This window comes from Lissotriton helveticus, chromosome 3_1 (genome assembly GCF_964261635.1).
Source record: "Lissotriton helveticus chromosome 3_1, aLisHel1.1, whole genome shotgun sequence".
Lineage (NCBI taxonomy): Eukaryota > Metazoa > Chordata > Amphibia > Caudata > Salamandridae > Lissotriton > Lissotriton helveticus.
The window spans coordinates 896174456-896202245 of NC_136061.1; the positions used below are offsets into that span (position 1 = coordinate 896174456).

General features: G+C 43.7%; 1 pseudogene; it reads left to right on the forward strand.

Moving 5' to 3' along the window:
• Positions 1–1025: 1025 nt before the first annotated feature.
• On the forward strand, positions 1026–24883 carry LOC144824171 (glycoprotein endo-alpha-1,2-mannosidase-like protein pseudogene; annotated as a pseudogene).
• The last annotated feature ends 2907 nt before the right edge of the window (positions 24884–27790 follow it).

Here is a 27790-nt window from a genome sequence, read left to right on the forward strand (position 1 = left end):
GGCTGCCTGTATGGTGCACCGCCACCCCCTACAACACCCCTCAATCCCCCCCACCACCACGTCAGGGATTGTGCTGCTCAGTAAGACCCAGGCCGCCTGCGACATAGCCCCAGCTTGTGCCTGCCCCTCAGACCTCTCCTTTTGCAGCTGCTCCTCTGGCCTGCCACCTATGTGGCTGGCCCGCCTGCCTCAGACTGCTTCTGGCCACCAGATCTGCCTCTTCTCCTAGCCTATCTGCGGTGGCAGGGCCCCTCACAGCACAGCAGGTAGGGTAGATCTGGTAGGGAGCAGCTCCCCTGCACCTCTGACCACGAGGATCACTTGGCGGCCTCCACTGCTTCACCAGGGACTTTCTCCAACCCTCCTGTTGCCATCTCTGGGACTCCTGCCTTAAGGCACCATGCTGACCATCACCAGACTGCCCAGTCACCTGTCCAACTAGTCTGCATGTAGGTCCATGTCTGCTTCCCTTTCTCTTTTCTCACATGGTTTGCTGGCATTAAAGGTGATCACCATAACGGAGCCCTTCTGTAAATGATACTATAGCCTGTCTAAAATCTGATCTGGTATCAGCAAAGCAGTGATTCATTGAAACCCTTCTGATATTTAAAAATTATTTCCCCTGATGCTATAATCACTGCTTTCTATTTAATCAGTTGTGATGAACTACGCCTACAATGCACATGGCCTTTGTCACTTAGCCACATTTAAAATCCCGTAGCAATAAACAATGCACATATGTCGCAAATTCAAAGGTATGTGTGATAGCTCATGAACATCCCACGGAAAAATCTGCAGAAAAAAATTGTGTCTCAAGCTGAAGCACTACAGCAGGTGAAGACTGTGAAGCAAAAGCAGAGAATAGGAAAACAGTGGAAAAGACAATGACGACCAAAAGAAAGGAACGGTTGGCAGAGAGTCAACTCACAACGTTCTTAGAGCCAATACACCTGCCAGAGACCACACTGGAACAGAGGGAGCTGCTAAACTAACCCATCACACCTGAGGTAATTCGTAGCGCAATAATGGCGCTGGCAAGTGGGAAACCCCCAGGCCCAGGCGTATTCCCAGCGGAATTCTACAAGGCCTATGCTACAAGACTCACCCTCCACCTGCATGAACTATACACAACAGCCATAAATGAACAACGTGTTCCCCTGTCCTTGAATGAGGCTAACCTGGTGTCCCTGCCCAAACCTGATAAGGATGCCACGGAGCTGGGTTCATACAGGCCACTGGCACTCCTTAACGTCGATTATAAGGTAATTGCAAAATTAATAGCAGAGCGGCTCGCTGAGGCGGTCCCCACCCTGGTTCACTCAGATCAGAATGGGTTTATGAGCTCAAAGAGCACCTCCTTTATTCTCAGGCAATTCTTCAGGATTGCCACTTACTCGAAAACCCAATGGCCATGAGCGGGATGCCTCATACTGGACCTCGAAAAAAGGCATTTGATTCCTTGGAGTGTGGATTCTTATTTGCTACACTGGACAAATACAAACTATAGGGAACTTTCCTAAGTATGGTGAAGCAGTTATACAGCAACCCCACAATAAGAGTAAAAACAGGCCCCTATATATCAAACCCAGTGAACATGAGGATAGGGACAAGACAGGGATGCTCCCTTTCCCCGCTGCTCTTCTCACTGGCAATTGAACGACTGGCGGAGGCAATACGATCTGAGATAAATTATGGCATCATGCTAGGACACAGCATGCACACAATATCATTGTATGTTGATGATCTCCTGTTATACATAAAAGACATCCAGCAAAGACTGGCAATCATTCTGGAAAACTTCGCTTCGATATCAGGGCTACATGTGAACGTCTCTAAATCCTGTCTATGCTCCTTCAGTGAACAGTGCGAAGATCCTGGTTATACACTCAGCTGGACGAGAGTCCGATGGTGTGCGGACACATTCCATTACCTCGGAATCTGTTTATACAGGAACCCAGCAGCTTTACAGGACGGTAACCTGGGCAGAGCTCTAACCGCAGTCCACTCCCAGATGACATTCTGGAGCACACTCCCACCATCAGTGACAGGGAAAGTAGCCTTAACAAAGATGGTAATACTGCCCCGACTTTTATACTATTTCACAAATCTTCCATATTATATCCCTCCATCCTTTTTCCATCCCCTGGAAAAACTAGTCAAAGACTTCATATAGGGGAACTCTAGACACCGGGTGGTGATCAACAAGCTCTACTGACCTGCAGTCCAAGGAGGCCTAGAGGTCCGGCACCTAGAGCAGTATTACTTAGCAGCCTAACTACAATGGGTAGCCAGATGGCTAGCACATCGTCACAGAGGAGACACAGCAACTACACTACCGCCCCTACATACCACAGAACTGACAACACTATTCCACCCCTGCTCTAAACTTAAATCACCAGACTCACTGCTACTGAACGTGGCGCACAATTGCTACCGCCGAGTGCTTTATATTACCCGTGCAGTCACCCCATACACGTCAGCCCTACCAATGGCAGGAACACCCATAGGCACCATAACCACCACAGCAACGGAACGAAGCAGCTGGCATGAGGCTGGGGCCCAAGACATGGGAGACCTATATCGTGAAGGCATACTAATTCCATGAATGACGCTGGTGGAAGAAAGATGGCCTGCCCCCAAGTCAGTTTCTGCTCAACCGCTCCCTACTGGCGGCGCTCACCGCTAGATGGGTTGACTTAACTGCTGAACCAATGACACACCTTACCATACAATATCTACATGTAATGGGACAAGGAGGGCACCTCACCAAATGGTTTGCAGCATCACTCGGGCATCACACAGCAGCTACACTGCCGCCCCTCAGTCAACACTGAGAACTGACTGTGGCGGTCAACTCACAGACTCGGAATGGGCCTCTGTACAGGCGAGCCCAAAGTAAATCCCCAGGAATGCGCCTATGCCAAATTAAGCATACCTCAGGCCCACGAAAATCAACCAATACTTTAAGTGCCAGGACCCTGCATGCCCCAGGTGCGCACAAGTTGATGCCGACCTACTACACATGATGTGGGGGTGCCCCATCCTAACGGGATGCTGGTTAGCAGTAGCAGACACACGGTCACAATGTACTGACTGTATCCTTTCATTCAAATGGCACATACACCTCTTACACCTATACCAGAGGAATTGCAACAACAATGTCACCTCCAGGTTCTTTTACCTTGGGATGGCATTGGCGAAAAGACTGATTACTAAAAGGTGGAAGGCCCCTAACCCCTGCGCATAATAATGTGCTCACCTGGGCCAAAGCGGAAAGTGTCCCACTCCGCCGCGAACAGCACTAGGGATTCGCAAGGTCCCCCTCACCACTAGTTGGGACACAATCTTGACTGCTTTAACTCTTACACAAAACAAGGTAACACCACCTCAGAATCCACCAGACGCCATGATCTAAACGCACAAGATCGCACAGGGAGCTGAGAAGGAATAACACAAGTACACGCATGCCCCACACCAGACCAAAAACCATCGCTAGAGCGCAAGCCACACACAACAACTCCAGGAAAGCTACATCCGGGGCGCCAAGAGCCAGTTCCACAGTTTCAGACACACTCCCTATTAAGAATTATTTTGTCACTGTTTAAGCATAATCCGCCTCCACAGTTCAACGACATACTGTATTAAACATAAGCTGAGCACAGACACGCATAGTAAGCCTTAGTAACCACAGGCAGATGGCACCAACAGTGTATATCTGAGGCAAGCTAACAAATAATAGGCAACAAACTTTGATGCTAAACAAAGCTGTTACTTTAATGGAATACTGTGAACGAACCGTAATACAATGTGCACTGTGATTGATATGATTGCCAGAAATGCCTATGTAAACAATCATTATGCAATGCAAGGTCTCGAACAACTGTACAGTCCATACATGCTTGATAAACCGCATAAGATTAATAAAACAAGCTTGGGAGACCAGTTCCGTGGCTCTGCCCCAGCTCTCGGCCCCACAGCGGCGGGGGCAGGCTCCCGGGACTCCCTGCTGAAATGAGGTGAGAGGGCTCGTGGGGGGCGGGGGGAGCAGCGCACCAGGGGTGGTGGAGGAGGACACCGGGAGTGGTTGAGGGCACGGGGTGGTTGTAGGGAGCACCGGGGTGAGGAGAGGTTTGAGTTCTGGACGCAGCCAGCTAAGTTTATGTCCCAGCTCTTTGTGTTCCGCTTCGCGCATGCCCCATCGCCCGTGACCCTGCGGTATTGCCGTAGCTCCTCCAGTACACCTCAGTCCAGACAGGCCTTTCCGTTACTGAGACCCACGCGCAGGTTTACTAATTAATCATGACTTCACAAGTGCAGCGCCCCCTCGAATTCCTGCCCTGGCGGGACCCTAAGCCCATATTGTCTCTGCCAGCATCTTATGTCATGTCTACATCCAGGCAACACACAGCTCTCCCACTGCTCCCCGGGATTTATATGCAGCACCCCCTGAAATCCGATCCAAGCCCCATCACCAGCGATGAGATTTCCACTTCAACCATGACGTGTCAAGAGCCTTAATGCGAGGAAGGAACAAGCCCACCGACGCCAAGACATTCTCTCTAAGCCCCGTCCTTTTGCGACTGGGGGGCGTGTTTTTGACTGTTCAGCCAATTGAGAAGAGGGTAGAAAGAAACTAAAAAACACGCCCCCCAATCCGAAAAGGACGGGGCTTAGATCGAGAGAATGTCATCACTGGGACCTCTTCTCCAATGGCGGGCCGCCGTTTAGGAGGCCAGCCAATGGAGAAGAGGGGCGGGATTAACTTCACTACTCAAAGACATTAAACCTCGCGAGCTCGAGTGCGCATGTGCGCACCCGTTGGCACGCGAGACCTAAACAACACAGATTTAAATTAAAAAAGGAAGGAAGCAGTTAAGTAGTGGAAATGGAAGGAAAACACAAGTATAGGAATGGCGTCCGCCAGAGCATTTCAGGATGGGCAAAAAGAGTCCAAGTGCTTCACGAGTCAGTATCGCATTGAGAGAGAAAATATTTCTTGGAGAATATGCATATTTAGTGAGGGGGGGATTACCTGTGAGGACAATGTAACAGTGAACTTCCCATGGCGGCTAGGCTAGGTTCGAGGTGCATTTTCGTGTAATATGCCATACAAGCCTAGTTACATGTAGCATGGGCTAACATAACTTTCCATTTACATTTTACATTCAGATGCAGAGCATGTATAGTGTAACTGGAAGGCCTACAATGCAGGCTAACTCATGTGTGCAGCTAATAAATGCGTGCTTGGATTGCCATGTCTTTCCTAACCCATCCTACCAGGACTAAGAAGGAAAAGGGATATCCTATGGTGCATGCTTTGTTTGTAAACACAACAGCCTAACCCCTTGGCTGCGGAGGTAATTCCGCCCCAGCGCTGGGGGGGGGGGCCACGCGGCGCCGCCATGCTCGTGACGGAACAACTCCATCACAAGCCTCGGGCGCGCTGTGCTTGTGACGGAGTGGTTCGGTCATGGCCCGCCAGCTCAATATAACGCACCGCGCAGGCGCAAAATCAGCGCCGCGCTTGCGCGGCGGCCAGGCCGTGACGGAACCATTCCGTCACCAGCACAGCGCGTCCGTGGCTGGTGACGGAGTGGTTCCATCACCAGCATCGATGGTGTTAAAGATAGCTACAAGGAAAGATGACTTGAAGGTTCTATCCTGAAGGGCGAGAAGTAGCACTCAGTTTATGTATGCACTTTCTGAGCAAGAAACTTTGCTCAAACAGCATCAATAATGATACAGGAGCTGCGCATGAGCCGACCTCTCCTCGCACCATTGGACACCATGCTTAGGAAAGGTATGTAGGGTGTTGGAGATGGGGCAGATTACATACTCAGGCTGGTTGTTGGAGTGGATGATGAACAATGGAGTTTCAGGACTGAAGGAAAGTAAAGTATAAACAAATGATTTACATGATTTGGTATATTGTTTAGAACTTACCTTGGCATGCTGTTTTATGGTTAAAAAATAATAGACTATAGATGTGTGATTAAATATGATTGGGGCAGATTTAACATTTGTCCTGATTAACCTGATTAGTACTCAGCGATTAAAAATACTTACAATCATCCTAATGCACATGATGTGTAGTCAACCAGTGCCTGGTAAATATTAATCTAGTAAAGTACCAATTGTGTGTAAATACTGAGCGCAGTGTATGGGACAAGGCTCCATGTGTATTACCTGTGGTGGAGCTATTCTTCGACAAGCATTGTCTTACTCCTAATGCCCACTTTTACTAGACCTTAACTAAGTAGGGTCAAAGAGGATGCGTTTACCTTTTGGGTCTTCCGGGATCCAACAGTTGTGGCACAAGTAAATTGAGGTTAATAGAACAACATGATACTATCTGAGCTTAATCTAGTTTAATGAGACTCTTGAAAAGGTTACTTGGGAGAGTGAGTTGTAGACAATCCACATACTCTTGCTAAGTATAAGAAAATACCAACATTAGCAGATGCTCAGGTTTCTCCCTATATGGCTTCTTGTACAGGAGCCAAGTGGAAATAACAGAACGTCTTATCGGGATCCAAATGGAGAAACATTCAAATACTATCATTTGTTTTCAGGAAATTCACCAAATAACACATCTAATTGAAGGAGTCTTGCATCTCTTCAACAAACTGCTAGAAAAACGAATTTACCCAAACTGGAGTAATCAAAGCATCTTTGTCCACAACTAATCTATAGGAATGGTATTAACATGCGGCCAGCATTGTACCATGCACAAAACTTCCAAAATAAAATTGATGTGGGTCTTTTGTGTTCTGACTGAAGAACAAATCATACTTTTCGAATGACAATCATTGTAACTAAATAAATATTTGGCATTTAATAAACGTTAGTCACTCCCTTTCGAGGGGAAAGATGTCATTAGGTCTCCCCTACATAGCGCCCATGCGCTGCATAGGAAAAAGACCTATAGAAATTGCTTCGGCTTTTCAGTCAAAAACGTGCACGCATTGCATTGCTTTCAATGGCAATGCGTGCACGTTTGGTGATTCCCTTGCAGGAGCGAGCTTTGGCAACATATGTTTGCTCGCTCCCGCAAGGGAATCGCTGTGTGCTCTCTCGCACTCCCTCCCACTTCTTAGCCCAGTACTGTTTCACTTTCGCTGCAGCTGGGCTGCGTTTGTGTTTCAGCACTTGTTTTGGATGTTGTCTGCGACTCTTCACATTGTATCGGTGTGCTCACCTACCACCAAACCCTTCTAAATGTGGCCGCCTGAATAAGAAAATTGCACGTTGTGGCAAACCTATAACTAGAAAATCGGAATCTCACAATATGCGATTTGCACCGTTCACGGCACAGCGGATTGCATTAATTTGTCATTTAATATGAATGTGGCCACAGCTTTTTAAAAACATTCATCTGCAAGATAACATTTCTCTTAAAAAAAGGTGGCAGAATGTCTGTTAAATTTTTTTTTTATTCTTTGGTGTCCGTTAAGATGTAGTTGCCCTTTCTCCTCACTTAACTTGCTCCACCCCCCTAGTCTCTGCTGAGATAAATCGGCCACTTTTTCACTTCTAACTCCACTGTGGGGGCGCTGGTGGCCAGGCAAACCACACAGGGTTAAACAAACAAAGGAATTTTTCATTTTCTCTTTCATTCAATAAAGGTCCATTTTCTGTCACCCTGCGACCTTTTGACATTTGTCCTAATGCCGCTGGTCACACAAGGGCAGGAGTTCAGCCACAGGTTAAGTCTGTAATGTTTTGTGTGCTGATGAGGGGCGCTGTCTATTCTCACTTCCTCCTGTCTGTCCCTGCACAATTCAATTACTCTCCGAGAGGGAGAGTTTAGTCCTGCTGGGCAAGTTCCCGCCCCTCGCGAGTAGCTAATAAGGGCATGTGTTCTTGGCTTCACTCAACAAACCTCTTTGTTTTCCTTGCATGTCACACAATGCTAAATGTTGCACAACCCCACCCGCCAGTGAATGTTCTCGCACTTTGGTGTAACTGTCAGTTTAATCTTCCAAGATCAATTAAGATGGTGTTTCTTCATTCTGTTTTGAAAAAAAGAACTCTTCGTTGTTTCTTTTATGTTAAGGGTTGAAACTGTATTTTTTTTTGCATTATATTGGTTACATTTGTTTTAGTGTGCTAACGGGCGCGTTATGAAATACTGAGAGGTGTATTTTTTCCAATCCATTTTAGTCTTTTAATTGGCAAATGTATCGCCACAGTTTTGAAAGGTCTGTGACAATTTGTCTGTAGTCACCAATGCTATCTGTGTTAATCTGCTCCCCAAATATTTCAAATTGTAGTTAAAGGAAGAAACTTCAAAAACTCCTTCAGCAACATCTTAAAGAATGTAATGGGGCTATGTAGGTCATATTCCAAATGTCCATTAAAATTCCCAACAAACTGGTATTTTTTCCCAAGAAAGAAACAGCCGACCCTTATTTAAAATGTAATTTTTGTAATAGTCTCTTGATGTCACACAGGGGAGCACTGAGGACTCGGTTTCTCCTTAGACTGGAAAGTATTCCCCGCCCTCTGTACCCCCTGCAGTTCCACACACCAGTACTAAGGTTCTGACGGAAGATCTCGATTGGCGTAAAGCAAATTAAAGCACTATGACAATCTATTTACCAACCACTAACACTTCCAAAAGGAGAAGGAGAAAGGGAGGGAAATGGTCTTTCGCAGATTGCCACTTCCCAATCATAACCTTATAACGACAAGGAAATCGTGACACAAACTCAATAAGGAGTCCCGAAGTAATACAATCCTGTTTCAGGGAGACCTAATTGTTCGAATAGAAGTATATCAAAAACATCTAGAAATTCTCAAACAAGCATTGGCATAGCCAATAGGTCTCGCCTTTGGGACCTTATAAGTATTTAGTTATGCAGCATAATATCCTTGGTGTAACAGCATCAACTGTTGCATGGCTAAACACTTAGAAGGTCCCAAAGGTGAGACCTATTGGCAATGCCAATGCTTGTTTTTTCAAGCAGCCTATTTAGAATGGAGTAAATATTAGAAACTGGTAATCATTAAAACGACAGTGGGAAGTTAAAGAGGGTGTCTAATACAAGCATTGATCCATGAGAAAACTAAAACGTCACTCTCCTAAAGGGAGAACAAAATCTACTGGTTGTTAGAAGACCCATAAGAAGAAAGTGGTTTCCATTCCATATCCTGTGTAGGGGTCCTGTGCATTTAGTAGAGTTATTGCTGCCACATTTATTTGCTCCTACTTCTCACTGGCATGCCCCAGTATCTCTTTTTAATCTGTTTATGTACCCAGTATCTGTTTTTCCATTTATTGCAGCACACAATAAACTGCAGGTATTTCTGATTATCAAGCCACTGTAGCTAGTTTCTGTACCCATGAAATTTACACCACTGTTGAAGTAATGACATGATCCAATGATGGACAAGCTTGTTTTACGATCATTTGCCTACTCTACTATAAGTTCCAAACTGCCACTGCTCTGATGTGTCTAAAAACATTTGTTAATGTGCTGATCAATCCTTGCATAATGATTGAATGCAGACTGCTTCAATACAGTGTTGCAGCTGGAGCGGAGCGTGCTGTTTCATTCACCAGGATTCACCTCTGGGGCTGCACTGTTTGGCATTCTAGGGAATGTATCGGCAGAGATATTGGGATGCCGCCTTGAGTAGTAAGCAACAATAAAGCAGAACAAAGGACTGAGAGGCAGGCTCAGCACCATCACAGAAGGTAGAGATTTCTCCATTTCAATCGAAAGAGGAGCCAGAAAAGGTTTTCCCACCAATTCTCTTACATAAAATTAAGAAAAAATGTGCGAACTGAAATAATGCACAGTGAAAACAAGCATCTAAATAAGCAAAAAACGGCGCAAAAGACTTTGAAGGCCTCCCTAATTCCTTCACCCACATTGTTTCAAAGAAAGCTTCAGTAGGTCATAGATGAGCACTACGATCAGTGGGGAACAGCAATAAAAATAGGGCAAGTATAAAATTAACAACACAGTGTGGGATAAGAGTGCCCAAAGCAAAAAATAAATAAATAAATCTGCGGGGACATATGTTAACCTGTCCACCAGAACTTAACCACTAAAAAAGGCCCTTTAATAAATGGAACTGGCCTCTCCCGCGATCCCCGCCGGCCCTGTGTCTGCGGCGGCCGCCGGCGCTGGTCAGTGACTGCCTTCTCCTTTTCTATAGGTGCCCCCGCTTTTTTAGTACCCCCCACTGATGCTGTTATTTTATGTGTGTTCTCCTTGGAGGGGAGGGACCTCTGTGTAGTGGAGCTGTGAATTTAACCTTCACGTTTTTCAATTTGCTGTAAGCTGTAGTCTACTTGTTACTAAATGCTTGACTTGATCTGTACTTTGTCGATTTGAGCCGCAGTGTTTCACAGTGTATTGTGTCGGACATGATTTTCCTCAATAAAGGTTTTTGAATAAAAAAAAAAAAAATGGAACTGGGATTAAAACTGGGGAATCTGTAAAATCCACACCTTCATTAATTAAATTTTTTAGAATAATGGAGCAGAAAAAGAATACCTATGCACATGATAGGGGCTGAAATAACCCGAGGGAAAGCACAAGTGCTTTCGAGGGAGGCAGAACCCCTGAATTGCTACAAGATCACATACAGAGTTTCATTAGGACTTCCATAAAGCAAGGAATACAAACCATGAAAGTGACTAAGGATGGGTGTATTCTGGACTTTCCTCACATCAAATAAGTTTAAGGCACTAATGGGGTTAGCTGAAGAGACAACAGATTGGGAACCTTTGCAATAAAGACTCAGTGCTGATAGAAACACAATTGACCCGAACAATAAAGACAATGTCAATGAGTCCAGTTCAGGTTCTAAATAAGTGGCAATAAAGATAAACCTTTAGGACGTAAAATAAATCGGAAACAAAGTCAAGGTTCAAAATTTCAGAGGCAAATCAGAAAGAGATCCAATTATGCCGTCACATCCTAGAAACTAAGCTAGACAACCTAGATGAAAGGACTAAACTATTAGAAGAGAACATGGAGAAGGTAACCTTTGACCTGCAGAGAAATAGTTTGAGATTAAGAAAACTAAAGCAAAAAAATATCACACTGATAGAAGACGGTTGAAAGATTCGAAATTCACTCCAGAAAAAATAACTTACAATTCTTAACATTTCCAGGGGAGCGGAGAGTAACGATTGGAAGGGATCAAACTTAGATGCTCAAAGAGGGTTTGCAAAGAACAACACTTATATAGACCATAATGCAGAGATACACAGGGCCCAAAGGGATCCATTCAAACAAACCCCTAATAAGAGAACCCCAAGAGAAATCTTGGGCAACTTCCTCACATGTACTGTTAAAGAAAGAACATTAGATAAGGCCCGAAAGTATAAAATATTGTTTTATGAAACCTTCACCTATCTGATAAGGTCAGACACTGGCAGGGTAACAGCACAGCATATGTGGCAATTGGGCCAAACATATAGAAGAACTAGAGAAGCTAGGATCAAAGGGCCAATTAAAGTTTCCTGTCTTGCTAAAAATAATGTGATGGAATTAAATGTTCAATATCAGGAAAGTAGAAAAGGTGGAGGAATTGATTGAATCCAATACATTTCGGATTATCTAGCCACTGTAGCTCTTTTCTGTAGTTATGAAATGTACACCACTTTTTAACTTCCGGTGCGCATCAATGATGCTCACAATAACACTCCATGATGGTTTGGTTTCGCTGACAAGTCTGTTTTGAAATCGCATGCCTTATTCACTATATGTTCCGAAACAAACTGCCACTGCCCTAATGTGTCTGCCAAACAGATTGTTCCCTACAAATCAAGGGCGCTTTGCTACAAACTTGTTCCTGTAAAATAATAATTCGTATGCCTGCATGTTTCAAATGGTCATAGGATTAATTTAACTATTTGATTTCATTACTCGAAAACATCCAACATATCACGCTTGATAATCTGTTCTGAACCTAATCCAGAACACTTTCACATAGTCACATGGATTATACTAGCAGGTATTAACAGTTAATTCCCCTGTTAGATTTGCCCTCTTCTTTCAACTTTTAAGAGTGCTGATAAAAACACTAACATTCAACTCTCTAAACCCAAACTCCTGCTTGCAGATCAATACAGAGATCACCACAAAAGAACATTGCAACCTGTCTTCCTTTTTACCCATTCCGAAAACCCAGGAGATAAAACTGGTAAAAGAAACACCAGTGATCAGCTCAACAGTTTATTCAAGTGCCATTGTAACCAGACTTAAACAGATTGATTGACTCCCCACTCATACTAAATACAAATTCATTGGAGGCTTACAAACAATGATTTAGTCACTGAGGTCTGGCAGAGAGACATTTAAGCCACACAATAGGTCTCACCACCTGAATCAAACAATGCCCCATCCCCACCTAATGCAAAATTAGCAACTAACACCCTCATGCAGGTCTCTCCGAAATCCTCCTCGTAGCCTGTCAGTAGTGAATACCCACAAACTAAATGAATAAATGATCACCCCCTGTCTGTTGCATCCAAACTATTCAGAAGGCCAGGCAAATTCATCCATCTACTAACCTGCCCTCTAATGTTGCATGTCAATCCATTGGTCCAGTCGTTCGCAATTATATACTCCACTCTGTTCTTCAAAACAGCCAATCTACCGCATCAGACTCTACCCTCCAATATTAAGGATACTCACTGGACCTATCTTTCCTAACAGAAGTCTGGTCCACCTTGTTCGCCACACCTCTCAAGAACATTTTCCTATCTGATGGTTTCTTAATCACATGCACCAAAAAAAAAAGATAAGCCAGGGTAGGGAGTGTCAGTCATCCACAGCAATACAATAACTTGTCTCCCGCAATTCAAAGGCAAGGTGGATTCTGATGCCTCTAACTTCTCCTTCTTCCTCTCTTCAACAACTTGGATCAGGATTGTCCCAAACCATCCTACAGTAAGGATTCCATAGTGAACCTCTGCATTCCTGATCTTAACCCAGTCAGGACAAACTCCAACCCCATCCCACCCCCCACCCTTGGACGTTAGCAGGTGTAAACACAAGCACATTTAATTTACCATCTTTCTCCAAGGACTTCGCCGAAAAACGAAACCAAAAAAGAACAACATATTAAAAAAGATTTCAATAAGCAATCAAAATGTCTTGGTCTATTTGATCACCACTTAACGACAATGGCCTATTATAAAATTCCTTGCTTTCCTCAGATGGAAAATTTAAAAACAAGATTCCATCCCATTGGTTTTGCCCTGATCTAAACTAAAAGGTTATAGAACTCAAAATAAGAAAAATCCCAACATCAACTTTACTGGTGTAGTCCAAAAATATTGTAGAAAAATATTGTTTAAAAAATATTGACTATCAAAATAGCACCTTCGTATGTGTATATAAGAAAGTATAGGCTGAACATGCTTTAATTTCACATTTTTACATTGACAAGATATATATCTACCTTTTAAGGTATGATGCAGTGAAGTTAAGAACAGTAAATTATTACATACCTGTATATACTTACCTTGACGATGTTTTCTTAGTCAATGTTTTCTATGATATTTTTGTAGGACAGTATTTACGTCTACAATATTCTGACATACAATTCCTCTACTGAAACATCTCCGGGCGAAGACAAAAAACTACAAGTATATCCTTCAAATTACTAATGGATCGTCCCTGAAAGCCAAGTTTTGTTGCACAGATGGCCTCCTCCTTGGGCTTTCCTGATGTTACAGCAAAGACGCAAACCTGCATATTTGAATCCTTTCAGGACATGAATAAGCACACCCCTGCAGCACTTCAGGGTTCCCCGTTCAATGTTCCCGTCTGATCTCCCAGACACAACCCCACTTACTTCCTAATGTTCTACTAGATGAATATTTCACCCCACTGCTGCCCACTCATTTGGGTCAACTGATGGAGGCAGTTGCAAACACATGTACTCATCTGACAAACTTCTGTTATGTCAATTTCTGTTCATGCTCACATCAATCGGATTGTGTGGCATTCACTATGTGTGGCTCTGTAATTCTTCTATCGTTTAGTTTGTTTTATTTTACCCTGGAGGCTGAGATTTTGTGGTTACTGTGTGAAGGAGTAGTTAACAAGAATACCGATTTGACCCAATATTTTCCCAGTGTGCGTCTGGAGATGTGCAGTGCTGTGACTGGATTCTCTCTATGAACTTTGGTTAAACACTACTCTTCCGGATCTTACTACTAGACTCATGCCCAGTTTGTAAGGGGCATTCTCCTGGGCCTATTAGCAGAGAAATTATTGTCTGCATTTACCCTACAAGCTTCTGCAGAACATTATGAAACATGTTCTGCTCTAGTGGCGTTGTCTACAGAGGGAAGCAAGGTTACTTTCCCAGTACAAATCAATCATTCCAAGATAAATAGGCGATTTGAATAGAAATGGAAAACACCACTCCTTAAAGATCTCGGATGGTAAAGAAAAACAACTGCTACACAGTTCTCCAAGAACAGGAAGCACAGTGGTTTGTTTTTTTAACTTATGGCATGATGTATTTATCGTGCTAAGAATGATTGCAATTAAGAACCTTTCAACCCCTTTTAGTGAGTGTCAAGGGCAAATTAACTGTTCAACACAAGTTTTATTATGTACAATGTGAAGTTACACAAACTGGGATCCAAAATCTTTAGCTTATGGAACATTCCCTAAATATGTGGCATATAAACAGCTGGGGAGTCACCACACACTGCCCATTTTCTGCGATTTGGACAATGGAACCCATTGCCTTGCTATCCACAGCATCTTTCTCATGACATAGTTTCTCTCACTTATTGCCTGAAAATAATTGTAGTTTTCTTTCTGATGCCAACTCATTTTTGGAAAAGGGAAAGGATAGCCATATAACCAATAACATAACCCAAAATGTAAAACATGCACTTTCATAAAACCTGAAATTAAGTCACATTTAAAACTGAAAACCTAAGAAGCGGACTAGAATCATGGGTCACTTAATTAAGAGAGAAGAGAAAGGAGAGCCCTTCCGAAGAAAATGATCAGAACTGAGTTGTACAGCCATCCAGATTTGTCTGATCCCTGGGATCACTTATTTTAAAAGTATTTTCACTGCATGCGCTCTTCATCGTCTCGTCCTCAAGAAGCCTTGATGGCAGAGTTGTTAAATTGGTGCACGCTCGTAGGACTCCATGTTTCTAGTCCTCACCTTTTAGCAATAATTGTATTAAGTGACTGATGGCCCAATGTACTAACTTCAAGTTGCAGATATAGATATTAATTGTTTATCCAAGCAAATCAATAGTGCAAGCTGATACAGAGCTGAGCCATAGGTCTTGCTTGGCTCCAAGGGTCCATGCACGGGCCAAGCCCTTAAAACATTTGCCATGTACATCGTGCAACAATGTAAAAATATAATACAGTGTATTTCTTGACATGCAGAAGCGTTTCACTATAGTACATCATATTATATCACTGCATAGACAGACAAATCCTCCTCTGTCGCTCAGCTGCTTTTGACACAGTTTCCCCCCTCACCCTCATTAACACACTCTACAACATCGACATTCAGCAAAACGCCGCCAAGTGGATGCCTCTTTCCTCACAGGATGCACATATACAATCCAACGATCTACCTGCACCTCCGAACCGAAGGACATCTCATGTGGCGTATTCCAAGGATCATTCCTCAGCCCCACCTTGTTCAACATCTACTTGACCCCCCCGCCGATATCAGATCCCACGGCCTGAATATAATTTCCTACACTGACGACACTCAACTCATCCTCTTGCTCACCGAAGACCCCCTCCACCACCAGAATCAACTTCTACGATGCCATGACCAACATAGCCAACTGGATGAGACACAAATGCCTTAAACAACTCAGACAAGACAGAAATACTGATCTTCAGTAAGAACACAACCGTATGGAACCACAGCAGGTGGCCAGCAGTACTCAGCCAAACACCTACAGACAATGCCCGCAACCTAGGCATCATCCTCAACAGTGAACTGACCACTAAACAACAAGACAATGCAGTCGCCTCCTTCTGCTTCCACACCCTTCATATGATCCGCAGCATCTTCAGATGAATCTCAGTCAACACCAGAAAGACAGTCACTCAGGCCCTTGTCACCAGCTGCCTCAACTATGGCAATGCTCTCTAAGCCGGCATCTCCACCCAGCTCCTCAAAAGACTCCAACCCATACAGAATGCTGCAGCCACACTCATCCTGGACCTCCCCAAATGGATCCACATCCCTCCCCACCTCGGAAACCTCCACTGGCTCCCCATCAAGAGGAGATGCCAGTTCAAGATCCCCCTGCACGCCTACAAAGCTACACACAATCAAGGATTGCCCTAACTCAACCAACGACTGAACTTCCACCTACTCGCAGCACACCTGCGCCTTTCTTCACTAGCCCGTGCGCATACCACCCGCATCCATCGCAGCCGGAGTGGGGGCCACTCCTTCTACAATGCCACCAAGATCTGGAACGACCTACTACTCCATCTTCAAACAGCAACCTCCCTGGTGGACTGCAGGAAGAAACTCAAGACCTGGCTCTTCGACAGCGCCAGCGCACCAATAGCGCCCGAATACCCCTGGGATGACAGTACTGTGCTATACAAATGCTGATTAATTAAAAGTAATAGTTTTTAAATCTGAACTTAAAAACATTAATGGCTCACTCCACAACGACAATACCGTTATTCAACTAAGGGGCACGTCAGTAGTCATGTAAACCCTAAAAGTGGCCTACATTCTTATTATAGAAGCAGCAACATTATAGTCTAACAAATTAGACTAAGAGTAGAGTGTACCGCACACATCCTGAACTCATGCATTTAGAAGTGCTCATTTATGATAAATGAAAAGGAGGCGCTGCGAAGTACCAGGTTTGTTTAGGATCACACAATTTGGAGAAGCAGAGAATCTAGTATTAATTCTTGGTTATCTGGTTTGACACTTTGAAATTCAACCACCAGATGCCACAGAGGTGCATTGCTCTCTCTCTTCTGTTTGACATCAAATGTCACTGCTTTGTCTTTTATTCTTGATGCACCATAAAAACCGATACAGACATCGCAGACCAGACTCTGGGGACCCCAGACCAAATTACCATGCCAAGAATTAATTTATTTTTGGAGTCGTCATGCCCCAAGAGCCCCGCCTCCTTCATGTGTTCTCTCAGCCTAGCGCTTTCTTTTAAAGGATAAACCAATAGATTGGATAGAAGAGTTTTGCTTAATTTGAGCCAGTGCTTTCTGGTGTTCAGCACTTAATTGGTTTCCGGTGCTCGGCACCGGCACTTTATTGTCAACACTATACTTAGAACAATGTACCACATGGTGGCGCTGCTCATCTAATTTAGAGATGAGCAGAACAAAGGATGTTTAGGAATACAATATACATTACAAATTGCTCATACCTGCCTCCCCAGCCATTCCTTTAGCTTTGGGGGTCTGGAATAATCTGAAATGTGGCATTTACATGTGAGAGAGATGGTTAGTAGTTGTTTTGGCAGCGATGACGAAGGCGATGGATGGTTCAAGCTGCAGTGGCCTCCTGGTCAAGGCCCTGGCACTTAATGTTTTACAAATGAAGCACTTGGATGTTCAGACTAGGATGTGACAGCAGCAAGGACATGACTTCTAGTTCGGTCTCTGCAATGCTTGTCCTTGATGTTTACTACTTTATTTAATTTAGATATAACCCCTTGGACGCTCATGACGAGCTCAGCTCGTCATGGAGTGCCCATTCATTTCAATGGAAATTGCATTGAAGTTCATCAAAGTGCTTAGCATCCAAGTGGTCTTGGATGCTAAGCACTTTGATGAACTTCAATGCAATTTCCATTGAAATGAATGGGCACTCCATGACGAGCTGAGCTCGTCATGTGCGTCCAAGAGCAGACCAGTCCTAATTCATACCCTGTCACATTTGTAGTCTCTTTTCCCACTCTACCAGTGCCCCCAGTACCTTGGAAGACCACCGCTTTTCTACATTTTCTAATCAAAGTGATGGACCTTAATTCACACTCTTACCCTTTAATGAATTTCAGGTGTACCCCTCATGAAATGGTATGCCATTTGACATCTAATTTCCCTTAAACAAATGTATCCAACCCTATTTCATGGCACAAATAAAAATAAATGAAAAGAAAATGCATATAATCTCACAGAATGCAAAATCAATTTTTTTTAACAGCTTTGTCAAAACCACTGCAGGGTGGGTATCTTGGTGAGGAGAGCACTGCTAACAAAAGCATATTTGATCTGCAAAGGAGTGGAGGGGAGATTTAGAAAACAGGAACAGTGGCCAGTAAAGGGAGTACTAAGATGCAATCTGTGTACCTGGAAAGTTGTGTAGGAAGGCTTACGAAGATTTGGGGAATATTACGAGAAAGGAAGACAATAAGCAGTGTTGAAACCCAGTGACATGCCAAGTAAGACATACGCCGAGAGGTTGGCCCAGCAGAAGAAAAGAACATTCAGGCAGTCCGCTCTTCATGTGTAGATTAAAATAATTTTTGTTATTTGGGTGTACCTGAATAGCTGGTGAGAACCCAAAATTCTTCTGCCCATCTTCTCATCGATCTTCCTAAATCCGGACGGGCCCCATCTCATTTAGTCAAACGCCAACAGCTACCTGCAGCTACATCCTTCCGGTTCCAAGTCGTTTGCTCGTTACACAGAGCTGTACAAAAAAATATCTTCTTAAGAGATTAAATCACCAAACACCGGTCTGCACTATCCGTTTCTCCCTTCAGCTAAATGTAAATGCCAGCATTTGTGAAGAATGAAGTTCTTTTTCACCAATGTTACTTGTCTGATAATGCCCCAGATGTGGCGATATTGGTGAAAGCAACAGACCGTGGCCTGAAAGTGCCCACCTAGCTCAGTTAGTTTACCCTGCAGTAGAGACCCATAATAGGAAGGTCAAAGGTGCAAGTAAAGTAATTTTATTAATGCAAAAGATGCGTGAACGTGTGCACGCATTTCTTTTCTAGACAAAATGATGCCGAGCTGGTAATCATAGGATTTGGCACAACACAATAAATGTAGTATCATTGCATTGTTCCCCTGCTTCTTGGTCTCCTCACTCGGTTCCTTTCTCTCTGCCAAAAGAATACTAATACTTCCTTGTCGTGCACCTTGAGCAGAAGCTCCAGAAGGAAAGTGAATGTGTTTTCGGTGCAGGGAGCCTTATTGACTAGGACCGACACTGAAAACTACTTTAGGGAAGGCAATAAAAACTTCTGCCGACGCTGAGAAACCATCGGGTAAAATGAGAAATGTGCAGAGAACAGTGAACAAAACACGGCTTCCCCGTGAAATGGATGTAAAAAAAAAACAAGCTATCGGCATTGCTGTGGTGGGGGCGGGGGGACTGCATTCCTTTGAAGTCTGATGCCGAGGCTCAGACAAATGGTGGTGTGCGAGCAGCTTCCTTTGAAGTCTGATGCCGAGGCATGGTGTGGGATGTGGCTGGCGATGATGTGCACGCGCCTGCCTTACATGAACTGTACTCGATCCGCTGCTAGGTAGACTTTTCGGACCGCTTATTATAATCTCGCCTATCAATCTCTACGGGCTAGAATAGGCGAGACCTAAAAAGTGCAGTCTCCCCAGGAAACAGTAATCATTTGTTTTTCCATATAGCACTCCATTGCACAAGTATGCCATGTCTAACCTCTGCAAATCACAAATGTTTATACTACCCAATTTCATGGTACACCATTTAAAGTGGATGCACGGTGCAGCGAGTGTACAGCGAGTGCACTGCAAAAGTCCCCTTATATGAAGGAAGGGCAAATTCTCCTTGTTTATAGCATACTCACATCTCCATGCACAAGGCACAGTGCCTCCTTGTGCACTGAAACCCACAGACATCTTCTCTGCCAAAGAAATGTAAGGTGCTATAGGAAAGGAATGCAAGTATTATTTGGCAGTGCTATAGTTTCTCGCCTCTTATAAATCAGAACAATGCTGCATTAAGGAAAGGAAGCCAAGCAGACCGTGGCCAAAATATCAGGGTCAAAGAGGCACACACATCAATCATGAGATTGGTTTTTAGATGAATAAATCCTTAAATCCTTGACCAGGAAATTATGACCATTGATTTCCGTATCTGCAGACCCAATCACTAATGCCCGGCTCATTTAAAGAAACTCTCCTGCTGCTTTAACAGACGCGAGACTGTACATCCATAAATGTGAATTGGATGGAGGAGCACCAGAGGATGCTGGGAATCAGGTCCTTACAGGAGCCATAACAACCTGTAGCCTACAGTGCATCAAGAAGAACGATTCCTTTCCAAGGCCAATGGGCTTTTCTAGTCAAGTCCTAAAACATAATTTCCCCATAACCTTTTTTTACTACACATCCTGTACTTTTTGTCTTAGCACATTCTAGTGGAATCCTATGGATTTATTACATTAAGACTGAAAACGTCACATGTGAACAGTAGGAAAGGTGAAATTCCTGATACAACAATCTAATAGGATTCCGAAAGGAAAGTATTATGTCGAGCTATGACAGCAGTAAGAAGAAAATATCATAAGGAAGTAATGACAAGTAAGTTCCTAGGAAAACTGTCATTAACGCTTGTATCCTATAATAAAATGGCATAAAATTATCCTATAGGAAGCTTTCATTCTAATCGAAAATCTAAAGGAATTACACTTGTACGAAATTGAAACTACACAAACCATCTAATGAAGCATGTTGCATATTTGAGCGACATTGTAATTCTTAATTTACCTCAAGAAATTATTGTGTGACTCCGCCCCTCCCCTCCAACACGTTCCAGTCCATGTTACAAAAAGGTAATCTAGTAAAATGATATCATAAAAAGGTGACATCAAACTGGCCTTACGACGTGTGTATACGTCATGGGCACGAGCCATAACAAGGTCTGGTAAATATCTGAAAATATATCTGGTACTGACCCGCAGAGACACATCAGCAGTCATAAGGTTCAGGATGCTGGTATGTCGTCATCAATTATTTCTGTGCATGAATAAAAAATATATTAAGAAAGTCATTTTTTTCTCATTTAGGCATTTAATTACACCAAATGACATTATGTATGCACGAGTCACTTGTTATGTTACATTACATTTGTGTCGCTCATCTGCAAAAAAGCAATAACATATTCTTTTTATGTTTTTAATCACAATTTTCAAATAATGTATGTAATCAAAATATGCACACTGAGCCTCAGTGGGCCGACAAAGTTGAGCATGTGGTTAAAAGTATGGCTACATTTCTGTCGCAAACATTAGTTTAATGCCTGCCAGCAAATAAAGAATCCTCCTTGCTCTCATGCAGTGTAGGGCGGTTTCTCATTGACCTTTCTCTTGGTAGTCTTGTACCAATGGGATGGGTCAGTGTTAACGATGAGTCTGTCCATTCTTTGTGATAATCACATTGTTACTTGGAAGAATATCCTCTGTGACTGAGCTGGTGTTGGACTCTAGGGGGCAGATTTACAATAAGTGGCGCATCCCTGCAAATCAGTAGGGATGCGCCACTTATCGTGCGCCATGCCTCCGCCACCAGTGATGCGCCGCATTTACAATGCGGCGCACCAATGGGCAAAAATGGCACAGACACGTGACGCATCTGTGCCGTAAAAGCGGCGCATTGCTGGAGTTGCGTCGCAAGCGCAACGCAGCTCCGGCAAAGCTCTGGGAGGCCCTATCTTGTTAATGCTGCGTCAATCCGTACACCTGCTTCAAGAAGGCGCAGGGTTTTGACGCAGCATGGGCCCCAAAGTGACTGTGTGAAATCTTGTAGATTTCACTCAGCCACTTTTACGAGGCGTTCCTGCACCGCAACGCCCCAGCTCCCCCTCCCCCCCACCCCATGTGCAGGAACGTCTCCTTCTGGCGCAGGGCTTTACAATGTGACCCATCTCCCAGATGTGTCATGTTGTAAGTACCCAGCACCATGGCGCTTCTTTTGCGCTGCCGCAACGGCGGCGTAAAAGGGGCGCATGGGGCTTGTAAATATGCCCCTAGGGGTTTATGTTTGTGAGTAAACTGTAGTACCTCGCCATTTATTTCATCACAAGAAAGTGAATGATTGTATTTTCCAGCCTGTTGTGTTAGAAGGCCATTGATATGACTTCAGTACTGTGCATATGAGTGTGTGGGATGGTCTGACTAATGTATTCTGTTCTCTCGGTGGGAGAAGTTTGTGGGAAGAGCGAGTTATGCCACTTAAGAGGCTTTGCTTTGCTAAATGGTTTGGTGTTGTGTTGTTCAAGGGTGCAAGCGGGCTATCTACTGTGTATTGTTGCTGCATCGGGCAAACCTGCAACATAAAATTCAATGTAAATCATTTTAAAAAGTGACATTCGGTCCGAATGGCAACCACAGCTATCAGCTGATTTTGTCAAAAGTATTTATATGTGAGAACAAGCCGTAAATTACTTACTGAACTGATTTCCATAGCTTCCTTGTAAATTCTTTATGTTTTCAATTTCTGAACACCCCCCTCCCTTAATTAACCAGCACTCACAATTGGCCAAATCTTTCTTCACACTTTAGACATGCAAAGTATAAATGTGTCAAACGTATGGAAAGGCCACCCTGGTAAGAGACATTGTTTGATTTTGGGTCTTAAAAGGTGCACACTCTACATACATTTTTATTGAACTTTAGAAAATGGAGCTGAGTTTTTCATAATGAAACCATTACAAAATCAATAGCGACAGATTTAAAAACTGGTTCTTGTTAGTACTTCTGCTTATAACTAGCACATTGCCATAAATAAATATGCAATAGAGTAGGTTTTGTTTAAAGGTGAAACTACATTACTATTGTGGAGAGACAATTCAACAAGAAACTCTTATTTTTATTTTAAGCTGCATCATTCTATTTTGCCCGTTTGCCAACTCAAACCACTGGGGGAGTGGGAGAAGAAGTAATACAGTGAGATGAAAGTCACAAGGCAGGCAGAGATGGGATAAGATGAAGACATATAAAAGGGGGAAGACCGGGGGCTGTGAGGGCTGTAACAATTGTGGAATGCCAAAAAAGAAAAGACATTTTCAGTTAGGATTTATTTTATGTGGTTTTCTCTGTGCATTGTGCTACCTTTCGTCTACTTAAGCCGAAGGTGAATGATTGAAAGACAGAATAGTGAGAGGAAAACAGTAGAGGAACGACTGAGTGTGTAGGCTGGAGGGCTGGTACACAGGGAGTAACAGGTGATCTTAAATAGTCCAGATATGGAGGAAAGGAGAAGCAAAGTTTCATTACGTTTTTGAGTTCACAATTCTTTTAAAGTTCAGAATACCGCAAAAACAAACATTGGAATTTAAATTTGAAAAAAGTTGTCTAATTTTCTTTGACTGTTTAACACATTTCAGTGTGGCAGGATCTATTCCATTTAAAAAATGAATTTTATTTTCTCATTCTATAGGTATGGATCTCATTCATCATTTTACGCGTACAAGACGAGTGTCGGCAGAACCCTCCCACTTTTTTACATTTATGATTCCTACCTGACTTCACCAGAGTCTTGGGCTAATCTCCTCACGGCATCTGGATCCCATTCCATCCGAAACACACCCTACGACTCAGTCTTCATTGCTCTACTCGTGGAAGAGACCCATAAGCAAGACATACTCTCTGCTGGGTTTGATGGGATGTACACTTACTTTGCGTCCAATGGATTCTCCTTTGGCTCCTCTCACCAAAACTGGAAGGCCATCAAGACCTTCTGTGACACCAACAACCTCATGTTCATTCCCAGCGTTGGTCCGGGATACATAGACACCAGTATCCGCCCATGGAACAACCACAACACCAGAAACCGTGTCAATGGCAAGTACTATGAGACAGCGCTCCAAGCAGCTCTGACCGTGAGACCAGAAATTGTGTCTATTACCTCCTTCAATGAGTGGCACGAAGGCACTCAGATAGAGAAGTCTACCCCCAAGAAGACCCTGACACGCCTCTACCTTGATTATATTCCCCATGAGCCACACTTATATTTGGAACTCACTCGCAAGTGGGCGCTACATTTCAACAAGGAGAAAGAGCAGTGGCTCATGTGATGGGCAGAAATTCCCCTGCATGAAAAGAATACCAAGGCCCATGTTTAAAGGGTTTCCAAAAGAGGTAGATCATTTGCTTATGGGAAGTCCATCTACCAAAGCAGGCCATTCAGTCGTAAATAATAGATGAGTGCCTTTAAAGGTATTCAAATCTACTTTAGCTGAATATGGCAGACAGTGGTTTAAGGAAACCATAGGCAGATACATATTTTCAAGACTATTGTAATGAGCGGAAAGTGGATGTCCAAGAAGAAGTATGAAGAAGAAGATTTTTTGCATCAACCTGTTAAATTGAGCAATAACTACCAGCAAGGGGAGGCTATGTCTTCCGATAGCTTTTGCTTAAAAAGTTGCAGAGCAAAGAGAGAGCGTTAGTGTAGTAGAACCACAGCAAGTGGATGCTACAACTTTAAATCAGCAGTTTCACTTGGAATTTGAGATGTTCCAAAAAACACAAAAGTTGAATAGCTAAGTATTAAAAAGTCTCTGAAGTGTAACCTGCACTGGCATTTGGGGGGTTTTAAATTCAGTCCCCTTTTTTCTTGGGGCGTCTTCTATTGTGCCTGTGTATGAAACCAAAAGTTTGCATCTTTATGGTATGGAATTTAAAAAACTACAGTGTGAGAACTCCAAGTATTATTCTATGCTTTCCACAGATCTCCAGAAGTTATTCATCTTACGGCATTAAGTAGTACCGCCGTGTAGTCAAGGAATAAAATGAAACAGGTTATATCTTTCATGCCTGTATTGCTCCTCTAAGACAATTTTACTCCTGACTGTGTGCATTTGAATGGGAGGGGGAATGTGTGCACCTACTACAGCTCTTCAATAAAATTGTTTTAAATCTTCATTTCTAAACTTATGTTTCATATTATCCAATGCGTACATTTTACCTGGTAGGCTGATGGAAGGTCATTTTCCACAAAGTGATACAGTCCATCAGAAATATTTAAAACAATATGAATGGTGCAGTGATTTAAATGAAATGAATGGTGCAGTGATTTAAATGAACTGAGATGCCCTTACGTGATCGACAATAAAAAGCAGCTGCCCACATCCATACCAGTGTCCCACCATGACTGTCATTGAGAGGTCACCCAAGGTGGCAACTGTAACCAGCTTCCTACTCTGGCAAACTGCATGTGATACCTGTCCTACATTGCTGAAGAAAGGAGAGATTACTTTTTGATTCCCATTTTTAGGTCTCAGCTAGACAGGGCATGCGCTGTCTCTTCAAGACATGTTATTTACAAATTGTGGACTTCAACCCAACCACAGATTTTCATTTGCTTGCTGCAGCATCACTCTCATGTCCTTCATTCCTGTTTGTAAAGGCATGCCGGTGTCATGCCCTGTCCTAATGTTTGACCCTGCCCTAGAACATGGACCAAGTACTTTTTTCCATCTGCTGCTCCTGTTTTGGGAGCCACTTTTCTCTTTGTGTTCCCGCACTGCACACGGGTGCTTGTGTTTTCCCCTCTGCTCCACTCTGCTTCTTTTATGTTCCAGAACTCCCCACAAGTGCTTGTGTTGTTCCCCTCTGCTGTAGTCTGTTTCATCTCCACTCCCATCTGCCCACTCCATGTTTCATAAACTCCCCCACCCTCTTAACCCCATAATCCCCCACCCACCCTCCTTCATGTTTTGCCTCTGAAATTAGATGCAGTTTCAAGTGGAACAATGCGCTCCTGCAGCCCACTTGCCAGGAGCTGTTCAGTGTGTGATTTTCCTTTTATTTCTTTTACTTCAACCATGTTTGGTGTGTTTTGCAAGCAACCTCTCTCAGTCAGGGAGAAGAGTGCTAGATGACTGGATGACCGCAGTGGACCCTTGCCTCCAGTCACCAATCAAAAAACTGTTGACTACACTTGCATGTCGCATTATTCATTCACCACTTCAGTGCATGTTATTGCGCTTTCTGCCTGTTGGCCCAGGCCCTGGAGGAGTGAAAGGTAGACAGCATCATAGGCACAGCAGCAGATGGCAGCCAGGCCACCAGAGCAGGCCTTGTTTTATCTCCCACCCGGAGCAGGTACCAGTGGTGTGTCTAGGGTATAGCGGTTAAGGATACAGCGAGTCCAGTTGCACCAGGGCCTAGGTGGGTCAGGATGCCAAAAGCATAAATACAATTGAGTTTAACTACCCGAACAGGGGACATGAACATGGTGAGGGCCAGATTACTTTTCACTGGGTTTTATACAAATGATAAACTTAGGTGGATCAGCACATTTGTCATTCCTCCTGATTTCTTGATTATGGTATTTTAATGCAAACATGTACGATTGACTATTTACATTTTCTAAAGCCCATCGTAGCTTCTTCTATAATGGTGAGTGTCAAAACAAGGTAGCAGGAAAGACCCTCAATAATGTATGATTGAAATAATGATGCACCTTTCATTATTTTAAAACAGTATGACTTAATAAATGGCAACAAAATATAAACACGTTCCATTCATTCCAAGGTACCCTGTTTCAGATCATGAAGTCAGAAAGGATATCACGTTGAATTTTCAGTAAAGTCCTCTGCACTTTTGAAATTCTATACATGAGCATTTTCGGAGCATGTGTGGTCAATCCGCCACCTCAAAGCATGGTTTGTCGTAGTAGTGATCAAATAGGCAAAAAGTGGACGTGAACTTGCAGCAGAAGGTTTTCACGCACCGCCCCCACCCCAAGCACCCTCCCCTGCTACGCATGGACGTTCTCCTCAGGGGTGCATTTGGATGCAGTAATGGATTATAAAGAACGCTTGGGGGCAGATTTACAAGCCCCTTGCGCCTCCTTACGCCGCCATTGCGTCACTTTTTTGATGCTACGGTGATGCCAACAATGCAGCCTATTTACAATGTTACGCATCTAGGGAGTGCTTCACGTTGTAAAGCCCTGCGTCACATTATACCTGTGTCAGGTATAATGTATGCAGGGTGGGCGTTCCCACGTAAGGAAGGCCTCGTAAAAGTGGCGCAGTGACATCTTCAAGATTTCACTGCACCATTGCGTCAACGCCTTACGCCTGCTTGAAGGAGGCATAAAGAGTGACGCAGTACAGTAAGTATAGGCCTCAAAATACATTGCTGGAGTTTCGTTGTGATTGTGACACAACTCCAGCAATGCGTGACTTTTACGGCAACAGATGCGTCGGGATTTCTGACGCATATCTTAATCCTTCCGCCATGGAGCACTGTATTGTAAATACAGCGCATCCATAGTGGCGCAAAGACATTTGACGCTGGCGCAAGGAAACTGACGCATCTATGCAGATGCGTCAGTTCCTTCTAAATCTGCCCCATGGTTTGCCAAAGGTGGGCTGATGCTGCCACTACATCACTACTGCCCTGATAGATGGGCTGGTTTTCTTAGGAGACAATATAACACAGACTTCTTCACACTTAAAACAATAGTACAGCAGCGCCAAGAGACTGGCTTTCAGTAAAGCGCTCTGCATCAGAGTATCACTTTAGAGTGGCCCGTGTTGCAAACAATACAATTCAGACACACTACCTTGCTCTTGGTCATGGGACGTTTCCGCACTATAATAGTTTACCAAACTGTAGCATGATCTCCCTCAAAACATAAATGACGTCACTAACCGAGCATCCACCAATCTGTGAAGAATGTCGTAGGGGCAAAAATCCAATGCAAAGGCATTAACGGCCCCAGGGTTCACTCGTCACCAAATCTAGTAATTAGCAGGCGGCCACACCAAGGTTGATCTAAAGTTACTTTTAATTAAATATCAGAGATCCAGGGAGACG